This window comes from Haliaeetus albicilla, chromosome 2, assembly GCF_947461875.1.
Source record: "Haliaeetus albicilla chromosome 2, bHalAlb1.1, whole genome shotgun sequence".
Taxonomy (NCBI): Eukaryota; Metazoa; Chordata; class Aves; order Accipitriformes; family Accipitridae; genus Haliaeetus; species Haliaeetus albicilla.
Genome location: NC_091484.1, coordinates 66,704,981 through 66,718,636, shown reverse-complemented (window position 1 = coordinate 66,718,636; position 13,656 = coordinate 66,704,981).

The following is a 13,656-nucleotide window of genomic DNA, read 5'->3' as shown; positions in this document are numbered from 1 at the left end:
TCCCCTGTGCCGCTGGGTGGGGGGTAGGTAGAGAATCGGGGAGTGAAGTTGTGCCCTGGAAGAAGGGAGGGGTGGAGGGAAGGTGTTCTGAGATTTGGGTTTATTTTTCATTACCCTACTCTGGTTGATTGGTAATAAATTGAGTTAATTTTCCCCAAGTTGAGTCTGTTTTGCCCGTGATGGTAATTGGTGAGTGATCTCTCCTGTCCTTATCTCGACCCACGAGCCCTTTGTTATATTTTCTCTCCCCTGTCCAGCTGAGGTGGGGGGAGTGATAGAACGGCTTTGGTGGGCACCTGGCATCTAGCCATGGTCAACCTACCACATACCATTTCTTATGAATAAAGATAATAGGGGTTTTTAAGTTTTAGAATTCACGTGCTAGAATTTAAAACATAAAGAGTTTACCGAAAGGAAATTTAGAGAGGAAAGCCTTCAAAAGGCATCTCCTCAAAAGGAATTGCATACTTTTCTATTCTTGTTTATAAAGGCTATTACAGCTAGTTCAGTTTGGGGTGGAAATGGAAGTAATGAAGTTAGGAGGAGGGCTTTACAAATAATTTCCTGCTGATATAACTCTACTGCAAGATATAATCAATCTCAATCACGTTTGAGTAGTGTCACCACAGGGCATTTAAGTAGGCCAGCATATGGTTAACATTTGTCTGCATTAATAAAATATCCACAAAACCTTCCAAAATTTCATGGACCGTCAGTCACATCAAACTGCGCTAAAGCTTTCCTGACAAATTTATAATGTGGGACAAATGACTTGTAAATTGTACATGTTTTGAGTAGTCCTGTAAAAATGAGAAACAGAAATGAAAGTCTTAGTGATTGCATGCCAAATTCTGAATAGAGTCATGAAAACCAAAAGGGCAAATGCCATCCAAGAAGGCCTGTGGTGATATTAGCTAAAAGGGTGATATTAGAGATAGCTGTGGTTGTTGCAGGTTATAATCAATGCAAACACAGGGTGAAGATATCTTAGTTTCCTCTTAGGAAACTGGTCAGTGAATCCAAGGATATCTGAAAACATGCAATTCAAACCTCTTAGACAATGACAGTCTTGCTATGAACATCTGGCTTTAAAGTCAAGAGAACTTGGCCTTCCTGTCAAAATCCTATTTACACCCACTGGCCATCCTGTCACTCTTAGGGGCTTTTGAGACATTTAAAAAGTAATGGAATCAGCATGATCCAACGAAAACATCCTCCACCCTTTCTTTGTAACCAGTACAGACAATTTTTCTGTCTGTTTGTGCTATATTTGTTAATCTCTGCTCTCAACAAAAAACCTCCAACTGTTCTACCAACACTATCTAGAACCTGCTAATGGAAAAAGCAAATAGGCAGATTCAAGGATTTTCATGCTGTCAGATACTCTGTTAATTTGAGTGAAAGGACCAGGACAATGGCACCTGAAAATAAGATGTCATACAAAGCAAATGTAACCACCAGGCACCACAGGGCAAGTGGAGCCCTTAGATCCTGAAGTAGCTCTTACTCATAAACTACCATTGCCAAATGTCTGTGCACTCCTCAGGCTTCTGGCTGTTGTCAGTAGAAGTGCGGATAATTCAGGGATAAGTTCAGTATTGTTTGGCTCAATATTTTGAAACTTACATTTGAGTCCAAAGTACTAAAACATATCTCCCAAGGCTGAAAGAGGTACATCAGTTCAAATAAGATTTACAGGGTAGGTCAGTTGGAGATGGAATGGGTCAAAGACATGCCAAGATTAGTTCATTTTGAAAGTAAAACAGCTGTTACATTCCTTCACCCACATCTTTCCACAAAAAAGTGTCAGCCCTCAGTCACAAAATGAAAAGGATGAATCAAAAGATCTGCAGAAGAGAACAAAATGTGCTGTGGGGACAAGCAGCAAGGAGAAGGCATAAATAAAAAATACTACTAAGGGCTCATCTGAGGATTTGTAAAGAAGAAATGTGTTTCACCTGAAGACTTTCCTTTACAGATTGAATAATAAAATTTCGCAGTCAAATAGATCAATGGGGCCAGGATCTAAGAAGGAAACTGAAGAGACTTCAGTATACTTAAGCGACTGTTGCCTCTCGCATCAAAACTCTTTCTTTTTTGCTTTCTTTAGGTTTTCTCAGTGTAATTGCTTTGGATGTATTGTACATGCAGAATACAAGCACAAGATGGAAAAGAAACAAGTTAATTGTATTCTTTTGTATTTTCTTTCTCATTTAATACTGTTAATAGTATAAATAGTAGTCTAAAAGTGTTCTTGTGAGGCTAACATAAACCAGTTCAGATTACATTGGACCCAGTGGTAAAATATTCAACCTTTAGGACTGTATCTTAAAAAACACTGAATATGGAAGTGCTGGGAGGGGATGAAAGAAAGGAGAAATAGAGGTGAAAGAGCAATATCTGTATGATGGGGCTTTTTTTAAAATAGGTTTTAGAAAAACAACCTTTAATTAAATAAATGCCAGCAGAAACAGAATGCCCATCATGGTGTTGAGAAAAACAGAATTAAAAATAATAAACTAAGAGGATGAATCAAAATTCTCACAGGGTTTGGTACAGCATGTAGTGTCCTTGTCAACCAAAGTTAAATAAAAGGACTTGATGAGGAAGCATTTGTGTCATATTTATTTTACACATGAGAGACAATGTTTTGAAATAGTATGTGTGAAGTAACTGTACTAGGCTTGTTAGTATGTGTTCTTCTGCCAATCGTAGCTGTAGTGGTGGGGAAAAAAAACCAAAACAAAAACAAAAACAAAAAAAAAAAAAACAAACAAAAAGGAAAAAAGGAAAAAAGAACATCGACAAGTGCTCAGGGACAGTGTTAGCAACTTGAGAGGTCTTTTTTAGCCATAAACACTGGTGTAAACAAACAAACTTCTTTATTTTACTTATATTTGCTATGACCATAAGAAATATGGTGGCAAGAGGTGCAGGGGGGACAAAATTTGCAAAATGTTATTATTGAGCCTTATGGTACATCCTATTCAATAGTGAATGTTACACATGCATGACTACATGGGGGAGGAGATTTCTAAGACAATAGCAAAATGAAATACATCTTCTCAACCTAGAGCACCCATCTTAGCCTGAAATTAATTTTGCTGTGTGTTCAGATGACTGTGAAGAGAAAGCAAGTGGTGTTCTTAGCCAAACACTACAAAGGTGAAGAGACCAGTCAATCCTTACCAGTCTGTATTTGCTGGTAGATCTGTTTTATTTCCTCCTGGTATTCTATAGGCTTTTCTAATTTAATTTCTCAAATTTTCTGTAGCTCTTATTGGCATGACACAAAAGGAAAGATGTCAGTTTTATATTCTGTAATTCTTATCCCACTTCCCCTGCTTTGCAAGTCCAGCTTTCCTTTTCCTTTTTTCCTCATTTATTAAATATTCATTTTTCCAGCAGCCCAAATGTCATACACAATAAGAATTGAATAAAATCTACTCAGAAGCTGTAGCATTCAGTATCTTCTTTCAGCATTTGGATGCAACAGGTAACCTTATAAAAACACAGTGTGAATATTAGTAAGTATACCTGTGATGAAAAAATGGCAGCATTGTTTGCATGATGGGCACCCAAAAAATCTTCATGGACATCTTAATAGGGATATGAAGAGGGAGACAAAAGTTTCATCCAGCCCAGCAACCTGTCTCTGGCCTTGGCCAGTGAAGGGACCCCTAGAGATGACCGGAGCAGTAGAGGCAGGACTGGTGACATTTCCCTGAAGCATGCTCAGCCTCCAGCGATCTGTAGCTCTGGGACCTCCTACCTATGACTTTATTTGCTGCAACCTGGAAATGTTGCTCTTTATCCTCTGGCTGTCCATACCCTTATCTTTTGGCTCTATTTCCACTGTAACTATGCATTTGGTATACAAGTGCGGGATGTATAGCCCCTCCTTAGCTTTCTCTTCTCCAAGCTGAACAAATCCAAGTGGCTCAACCTCTCCTTGCACACCATGTGCTCCAGTCCCACAGCTATCTTGGTGGCTCTTCACTAGGCATGCTCCGCTACACCATGGTCTGTCTTAATGAACTTGCCTAAGCCTGTAATTGTTTAACATCCTTTGCATCCTATGGCAAGAAGTTATACAGCTTAACAGCATATTGAATAGCTTCCTCCCGGGGTTTTCTTGAATCTGCCTCATAGAGGGAATGTCCTAGTCTTTACATTAGAAATCAGACTGGGCATTCACACTCTTCACCCTTTCTTATATGTTATAGACTTCAATCGTATCTTTCTTCAGGCAACTCTGTCTGGATATTTTAGTCGCATGCCATTTAACAGTGAAAAGGCCACAGGGCACAATGCTGAATTCCACAGTAGGACATCATGTAGTCCACCATGGTGTAAAGTCCAGGCCACTGTGTTTTAAAAGTTGTCCTTAATTTTGGTTTTACTTTTTTTTTTTACTTTTGGGCCAGCAAGGGAGCAAAAATTATTACCGTAGATCTAACTATGCATTTGCTGAAGTTTAAGTGACAGTGCGTTCATCACAACTTACCACAATTTAAGAGCACAAAGACAGGTAGCGCACTGCTTAGTCCTTCCTCCATCACCCTATAATAGCTGTTGTTATGCCATTATTTTCCATGCAAACCTATTCAGTTCCTATACAAATATCCATACATGGCAATGAACAGAAGGAATAAGTTACGACTACTTTTCATGCTAACTCCCTGCAGGAGCTCTCACACATGCAAAGCATGTAAGCTAGGGAAAGATGTTCCCATCTCATCCTTTCTGCATTAATCCTAGTTGAATTTCTGTCCCTTGTTTTCAGTGATCACTGAGGCTGTGTTTCTGCCTTCAGAATTATTATAAAGTTTCCTACACATGTTAACTGTTAATTTTCTTTAGCTAAAGCAATTCAGAGCAGTCATTGCTTCCCAATGGAATTGATGCTTCTAAAGAATATTCCAAATTAAAGATAACTCTTGACTGTAGTTCTCTATGTTTGTGCTGTCTAATAAATAACTCAGTGGCTATGCACCTGCCCTGTCAAAAAAAGTGTATCTAGGAATTCCCCAAGGAAAAATCTTTCCTGAATATTTCAGCATCTTGATGTACAACTACCTTTATCTGTCCCACACTATTCCTCTATTGAATAACCCAAGGGATACTACAGTCTGCCACGCTGGTGGTGTGACGACTCTGAAATGTGCTGTGCTGGGCTGAGAAACGTGTCACCAGAGGAGCTCTGAAAGGATAGCTCCATGTTAAATGATTTATTATGATAAAGTCAGTTAGCTGGAGTGAGCTTCTAAAATAAAATTACTACAAACCCCCACTCCTGGCAGACTGGAAAGTGAATGCCAAGTCATACTTTGCAAAGACAAAGAAACACTGTCCTTATGCCCACATGAATATAATCCAGTCCATGCTAGCTGAGTTTCCTCTTCAAAGTCTGAAACATTTAAAGAAAAATTAGAGTGCTTGGATTTGTTTGGGTTTTCTTCCCTTTTTTAAGGCTCCAAGCAAATTTACTCCATGACTTTATCTCATTCCCTGCTTTCTGTCCTATGTAGCTAGTCATCACCAAGATACGGACAAGCAAATAGACCTTTGATTCTTGTTCCTTAATGCATTGTTCACAGCTGGAAATCAGAACTGAGCTTGTTTTATCTCAGATTGAACACTGTCAGGTCCTGGAAGCTTCCAGCTGACAGGCTGGGTATTTCAGCAGGAGCCAGGCTTTATAGCCTGCACTGCTGATTCACTGATACCTTGTAATCTGGCCTGGTTTTCACCACTGGATTCAGATAAATATCTCTGCAGCAGAAACAGAGAGAAGGAGCTACAGAATGCCAAGCTTACTGCCCAGATTGCTTATAGCAGAGATCTCTCCTTTCTCCAGAGCTCTTAGGCAGGAAGAAAAATCAATTGACACTGAATAACCAAAAATAGAGTATAGACTTCTTTCCATTTAAACCAATCCAAGCCTAAATCAAATACCTTCTAATCACTGCTCCTCTTTTTTCTGTTTTTAAAGACATCACAGCCAAGTATCTGAAGCACAAAATAACTGTCTTGTGTGTTGCCACCATATATATGTCCATACCCAGCATATATTTGATTGCAATGTTAAGAACCAGAGAAGAAATCCGGAGAAGGAAAACATTAAGTTTCAGCCAAGTGATCTGAACACAACTGATTTACAGTTGGCAAACACTGGTAACAGCTTCATCTGTGGAGACTACTGGCAAAATGACCTAAAACTCAAACTCATGATCACATAACAGAGATTTAAAATGGTATCAGGAGAGCCAGAGGAACTCCCTATGTGCACATTCTTAGCTGGTGGCAATTGTGAAAAGGTACAGTTTAGGGTAGCCTTCAGTGCAAGAGGATTGATTTACCTTTGCTGCAACTCTTAGTGTGCATATGTGGGGTTCCAGGGGCTCAGCTGTCACCCACATGCTCTGCAAAGCCTCTGGCCTTTGATTCTTTATTTGCACCCTAATTTCTTGAGAAGTGTTTCAGATAAAAAAAAAAAAAGAAAAAAAATTAGCATAATTTAATGGAATGAATGCGGGGAAAAGACAGTTTTGATGCTGTTGAAGTTTTGGGGGGTTTTTTTTGCCTACTGGGAATGTGTTATATAAACAGAAAAAGAGAAATAAAGCTGAAAAGAGAGTGTCTCCCATCAGTATTCTGCATCTGTGGGAGATGTGTTAGGTGTGACAGCCAACAGTAAGGGAACGTGATGACTGACGTGCTACAGGAATAATGAAGTCTGTCATTTCCCTCATTGTGCAAGTGCCACAGCTCATTCCTATTCTTTCTACATTCACGGGTATATACCCATACTCAGCACACACCAGAAAAAAAATAAATAGAATTTGTGCCTGGTATGGCCAGAACAAAGATTGTGTTTGCTGCCTGAAAACTCAATTATACAAAAAAAATTCCAATGTGTTAAAGAAGTTTTTGTCCTCATACACTTATTAAAAAAATGTTATTTGGAGGGCAGTGAATATACTCTTAAAAGTTTTTTTCTAAAAAACACAGTCAAATTTTCATTTATGCTTGCTGGAAAAGTTATGTTGCAATATTTTTCAAGTTACTTTATATGATTATTGAAACATGAAATAGATGTGTAGATATATTTGGACAGAGACATATCAGTAATCTGCTGTATTTTGGAAGGAAATATATGTAATGAATAGAACTCATGACCCAACATTATGATCAATTCATTTAACATCAAATATGTGCCATGAAAAATATAATCCAACTGGATTCCAAGTAGGAGGAACATACTTTGCTAAAAAGCCACAAGAGGGAGTAGAGAGTTACTTTAAGAAATTTAAAGTTTGTAAAAACGTGTGCCCTGTATGAGCATATATCCTGCATACAGCGAGCAGCAAAAGAAGCACAGGCAGAACTGGAAGATGATTTCAGGAACTCTCAGTGCTACCTGGCTTAAGACCATCTATCAGTGCTCTAATTGGAGTTTAGAAACCAAGACATGTTAATTACTCAGTTGATTTTTTCCTCTGTGTTCTGTTTTTGTACAGTGAGAGAAGCAGCTTAAATCTATACAGACAGAGAGTTTTTATTCAATTTTAGCAATAGCTTGAAAAAACAGTTTTCTTGTCTATCTGAAAAGCTTTTGGTTTGTCTGCACTGAAACATCACCACAATGCAACCTATATAACAATGGACTCTTAGGAGACGTATCATAAATTTAATAAAGTTGACTATATTCGTGATCCATCTAACCACAGAATCAGCAGCTACAGATGGCCTTTCTACAGTAAAGACAGGAGCATCTTCCTACTCTTTCTCTTTATGCAGGTTCTTTAAAGCATTCAAAATGGTTTAGTGCAGTCCAGTTCTGTGTTTTGTCTCCCTGCGAGCTGCATAGGTTCAGTACATGTTCAGACCTCTCAGTAGGACAAGCAAATCAAATTTTGTGGTCTCAAAGACTTTTGGAGCAACATTTTCTGTAGCGATCACCAAGAGCTACAACCAGCTCTGGCAAGTGATTCCCCAGAGGGTTTGGTAAGAGTAGGAGGGGGCTCTGCCAGGATCTTTTTGGTTTCTGAGCTTGAGGCATCTACTCCCTACAGAGACTGCTTCTCAGTACAGCAGTCCTGGGGGCAGCCCTGCCAGCCCAGCAGCACTGGCACAGACATTCTGCTTCCCTCCAGCCCGGACACAGAGCAGGGATGCACACAAACACCACAGAGGTCACTGTGTCACACAGGCAAGCAGGTCCTCAGCTTGGCAAATCCCTGGTGGTGATCACAAAGTGCCGGAGGGATACTGCAGTCAGGCTGGTGCCAGAGCTGATGGAGAGAGAAATCAGACAGCAACATATGGGCCATGCACTGCCTCAGACCTACCAGGAGCCTCCTTGCAGCTCTTGCCACAGGCTAGGCAGGAACAGCAGCGCAGAAGGAGAGACATTAGTCTTGCAGTCTCCAAAATATCATTTTCCCCACTTTTTTCTCACTCTATTTCCCACCTGCTGCCTGGGAAGATCTGGCAAAACCAGTGCTGTACTAACCAGGCTTGACAGTACCACTTCAGGGATGTGAAACACTGGCAAAACTTTTCATCTCTCCATTTGGCTTTCTTAGATTTGCTGTGGTTTCTGTTGGCTTTTTATTTATTTATTTATTTTTACTGAAAGCCTGCATTTTCCTATAGGTGTTGGAATGGTCTGTGGCTTCTGCTGTGTGGCCATGCAAAGGTGTTCTCTGGAGCTGCTGGTCTGAACTCCCACTGTGTCTTCTCCTGAGGTTGTCCTGACCTCAGCCAGAGGAGTGGGGAATTTAGATTCACTTTCCAATGCAGATCCACTTGGGTCAAAATTTGCCTTTATTATATGATATGAAAGAAAAGGTTACTGATAAAGTCAAATGTGTATGAAGTGTTTTTTAGGCAACTGTCTCCCTTCTAAATTTATTTTTGTTTCATTTATTATTTGGTATGTAATGCAATTATGATTGAGGGATTGTTTCAGTCTTTGTGTAGTCCTGAATCCAGTTTTGTTTTTCTGTGCATTTGCTTTAGCATTAAAGTAGTTGTTTCTTCCTTGGTTCACAACCACATCTGAAATAAGCTTTTCCATGATAGTGAGGAAAACTGACTAAAGTGTTTCTCTGGTGGAACTGCTAAATCTCTACGGATGACAACAGCTGTTCTTAGAGCAGTTGTTACCCCTAGATCAGCACCTCTCAAGTCCTGAAGACATTTCTGCAGGCTATGTAATATTTTTTTGTGCTGACTGTGTCTGGGAGCCCAGCTGTGAATGTGTGAGAGAAACCAATGCTATTGTGTTTCCACTTCCTCCTCATCAACAAGCAAGGGTTCTGTCAGACCCCCCTGGTATGCTGCTGTCTGGGAAGGAAATAAAATTTTCAGCACCAAGGTTTCCTAAGGTGATTATGCAAAGCTTGGCTAAGACTATTCAGGAAAGGGGAAAAAAAACCCCACGTATCACTGCATAAAAGTAGCAGATGATTATCATTAATTGAATGCATGTATTTGGCAACAAGGAAAGATAGTACGTACTGTGCTATAACATACCAGATGGCTTCCCAGAGAGACTCTTCTGTACATACTAATATGTTGGCAACACCAGACTAAGCAAACACAGGGATATTTTCTTGAGACTTAATGAAAGCTAAATATCCCCATACTAAGTTTTTCAGCTCTCAGAACTTGTCTTAAAATCTGCTAAGTCCTAAAATACTTTTTTAACATGTGTGTGCAACAAAGGTGTCCTATATCTACTACCCAGAGCGTTAAGGCTACCTGCAAGAGTGCTAGTGAGAAGGAGCTGGAAACCAGCCCAGGGAAGAAGCAGGTAGACCATGCTGGTGAGTGCTTGTGAAATGTGGCCAGTTCAGTATAAAGAGTTGCCACCTACGCAACAGGTTTATTAGACATACTGGTTTTTTTCTAAGATGAGTAACATGGACCTGTCTTGGCGAAAGGGTGACCAGGATTATCTTTCTCCAACAGAAAATGTCTTTCTTTGGGAAGTATAAAAAAGGTCTCAGGGCAACAAGGTAGCTTAGAGACAGACTAGTGTGCTGGAGGAGATGACAAAGACCTGCAATTTCTCATCAGCCTGCAGAGCAGTATCTTCAAGTCAGTAAATTAATGATGGGGAAGGCTTCTGTTTTTTCCTCTGTCCCACAAAGATGGTCTTAGCTTACAGTGTAGGACCATGCCCTGCAGCTAACTCATCATGTCCATCATATGAGATGAAAAAGGAATCAGACTCATGAGTCTCAGACTCGAAGCACTCTAATAATGGAGGTCAGTGGGAAAACCTGAAGATGCTGTTGTGAGAGTTAATGGACCCTCTTGGGGGAACTCTTGAAACTGTTAGAGGAACACCTCTCAGGAGAGACCTAATTTTGTACAAGCCTACCTTGATAAAGTCTGAGGGTAGACCTGCCTTTTTTACATTTTGCCTCTCACCTATGAAGTGTATAATATTTTTCCTTATCCTAATTGCTTTAATTGGTGAAGGGGAAATAATCTGAAGTGGCAGACTGGATGTTTAATGCTTTTAAGCACAGCCATTCCTGCTGCTCCTCAGACATCTACATTCATGTTACCACTAACATTTTGGGCCTTACTCCTCTGTGGATATCTGTGCATTTACAGGGAAGAGGTTGGCTTACAAAGCCCATTCCATTATTCTTTGTGCCTGAAAGGAGTACCTTATTTCTAGAATACTTAAAATTGTTTACAGAAGAGAGGAGGGCAGTCCAGGGAACGCCTCCAGTCAGAAGAGGTTTTACATTAGCTATCTAAAAATTAATAACTAATGTGCGCTAGAGTTAACAGAAATACCCCTAGATGTAACTTTGCACCATTCTCTCCTTTTGAGTATACGCAGAACAATAGGCTTTACAGCTTTAGCTTTATCATTACACAAGAAAGATTTTGGAAATGTAGGATTTCCCCCTCTAAATCCAAGATCAATAGACTAGTAAAAGGTCATCTTCTTATAGATTAGAGAGGATAGGATAAATTCTTCATAGGGTCAGTTAGAAAACAATTAATTTAAAGAACTCATGAAGATGACAGTGAGGAGTTCCAGGGCTTGCCATGTAGGAAATCAGGTTAGAGTAAGTAGAAATTTGTATATTGCACCTTTTTTGCAGATAATCTACTTGCATGTTTTTCTGTTGTGCAATCAGAAATAAAAACTAGGAAAAACTGTATCCACACATGCAATGAAAATGCATTTAGTTCCAAGACAAACACTGTGAAAGAGTTCCCTTTATTTTTGCTTTTGTTGGTTTTCCTGTTGAAATTTGCTAGTACACTGAGTGGAAATGATTGAAATAATTTTGCTGTAGTTTTTCACTCAATCAGTGCCTGCAGATTTATATACAGTGCTTGGAGAAATGTCTTTTAAAAGACACTATTTATTTGTAGTTCAGTGCTGTACATATGATCCTAAATCACAGACTTCTGGGATTTGCAACAAGTTTTTGTTCTGCTTTAATAGTGTGTAAAATGTATGGGGAGACAGGAGGTTTAAAATGAAATTTAGGAAATTTCCTAGGTAACAGTCTCTAAGTGACATTAAAAAGGCCTAATATGCTCAGCATCACCTAGTTCCTAATTTATTTTGCCATAGAGGACATGTTAGGACACAGATAGCATTATGAATTCTGGCATTTTTTGCCAGTGTAAGAAATTGCGTAGAAGTTCATTAAGCTTTCAGTTAGGGTTAATGAGGCTTTCTACTGCTGTAAGACTTAGAAGTTGCAAATAAGGTGAAGAGAAGAATTATTTGAGTGCTTTTTAAAAAAAAGGCTAGGCCAATATGATTGAGTAATATCAAATATTCCTTACAAACATTTCCATTGGGATTTTTGGTTCTCTGGGAGAAAGAAAGAGAAAAACTGAAAATGTATATTTTGATCCGAAAGCAAAATTATTTTTCACTGAAATTGAAATGAGAAAAATGCTGGCTGGTACACAGGAGAAGGGAACAAATCTTAAAACCTCATAAGCTAAGAAAAAAATCCCAGTTGCCAAACTCTGCTCAGCCTCTGTCTTCAGCTTCTATAGAATGTGAGGGATCTTTTTATCACTTATGTTATACTTGATGAGTATACTAACTCCTAACTTTAATTCTAAGCCAGCCATATGAAGAGAAATTGCCCCACATTTTTACCTTGTCTAATTACTTCTGTGTGGTATGCTGTAGAACCACTATATCAAAGTGCTTAAAACTCTGTCAAGATAGTTACAACCCAACTGTTACAGGGAATTAACTGTATTGATTAGGGAACTAATTTTCTCAGCAAATAGCACAGGAAACAACTCTATAAACTGCTAGTAGTACTCAATGTTTATTGAAATGTTACAAGTGCAATCCCTCTGAATCAGCAGCTGTGACCACGAACAAATGGTGACGGCAAAACCAGTGATCATCTATTACCATGAAGGATTGCTCATCTCAACCTTTAGATTTCAAACATGTTTAATTGCAATAGCCCATAAATATGTGTATTGCTACCTACCACTGGCTCCTAGCCATAAGGTTTCATCCTGTGCACCTCACATTTTAGGAAGAGGCAGGCAAGACAGCAAAATCTGCTGTATCCACAAGCCCTTTACTTGCTTGCAGCATAGGTTTTGCCAGATCTTAATGGGACTGTACCCCAGAGAGCCAGGAAATGCTTGTACTATGCAAGTGCAAATTGTGACCAACAGGTCGCAAAACCTCTTCGGGATGTACCCAGTGTAGGCAGGAGCTGTTCTGCCTCTATCACAGAAATTGATTGCCTTGGCGCGGAAAGAAGGTTTTAACTCAGCTGATCTCTACTACAGGTTCCTGTTGCTCTTAAAGTCCCTTAATAGGCTTTCATATAAATAAGAAAGGTTTTCTGAGAAAAGCAATGACATTAACGGGGGGGGGGGAAAATACTGTTTAGCCAATATGTCACCTTAATTCAGAATCTGTGGGATAATGGTGACAAACAGAAGCAGACTTGTTTGGCATGGATGAAATGGTGATGACTGTATTAGGTCCTAAATAAAAAAAAAAAAAAAAAAAAAAAAGTGGCAAAATCTTTTTTGCCTTTGATAATTGATTCAATTGCTCATCAGAATCTCATGTTCTCTTTAGTAATTTCTAAAAATAGCAGGTTTATTTTTTAACCTATTACTTCACAGTAAATAAAGAGTATAGTGTCTAAAATGTACTATTTTTCAGGGGTTGTGCAAAGTTACATACCAAGAAAAACAGTTTTCTTAACAGTATCACATTTCAAAGTGTGTTGACAAGGCAGAATGAAGTGCCATACTCAACCCCCCTCCCCCAAAAAAGCATTAAAAGTGATAAGGAACATGTTTTTACCATTCTTATCATAAAGATCGCGTGATACTATCCCCCCTCACACATAGCCTACAGTAACTGAACATAGAAACGATACATTTCGAAACTATATATTTCGAAAACCACTAGATGGCACTAAATACCTGTCAATGGAGCCAGCTGTGCCACAGGCTCTGTTCATACTTTCTGTCATCTGAAGGAAGGACTGAAGGTATGATGGCGGTATGAAATAGCTTTCTGTCATACTGGTGCTCTCATTTACTTTTTTTTATTCCTGTCAATCTTGTCTGATTCAGATTAATGAAGTTCCGCAGTTTCAAATTAAT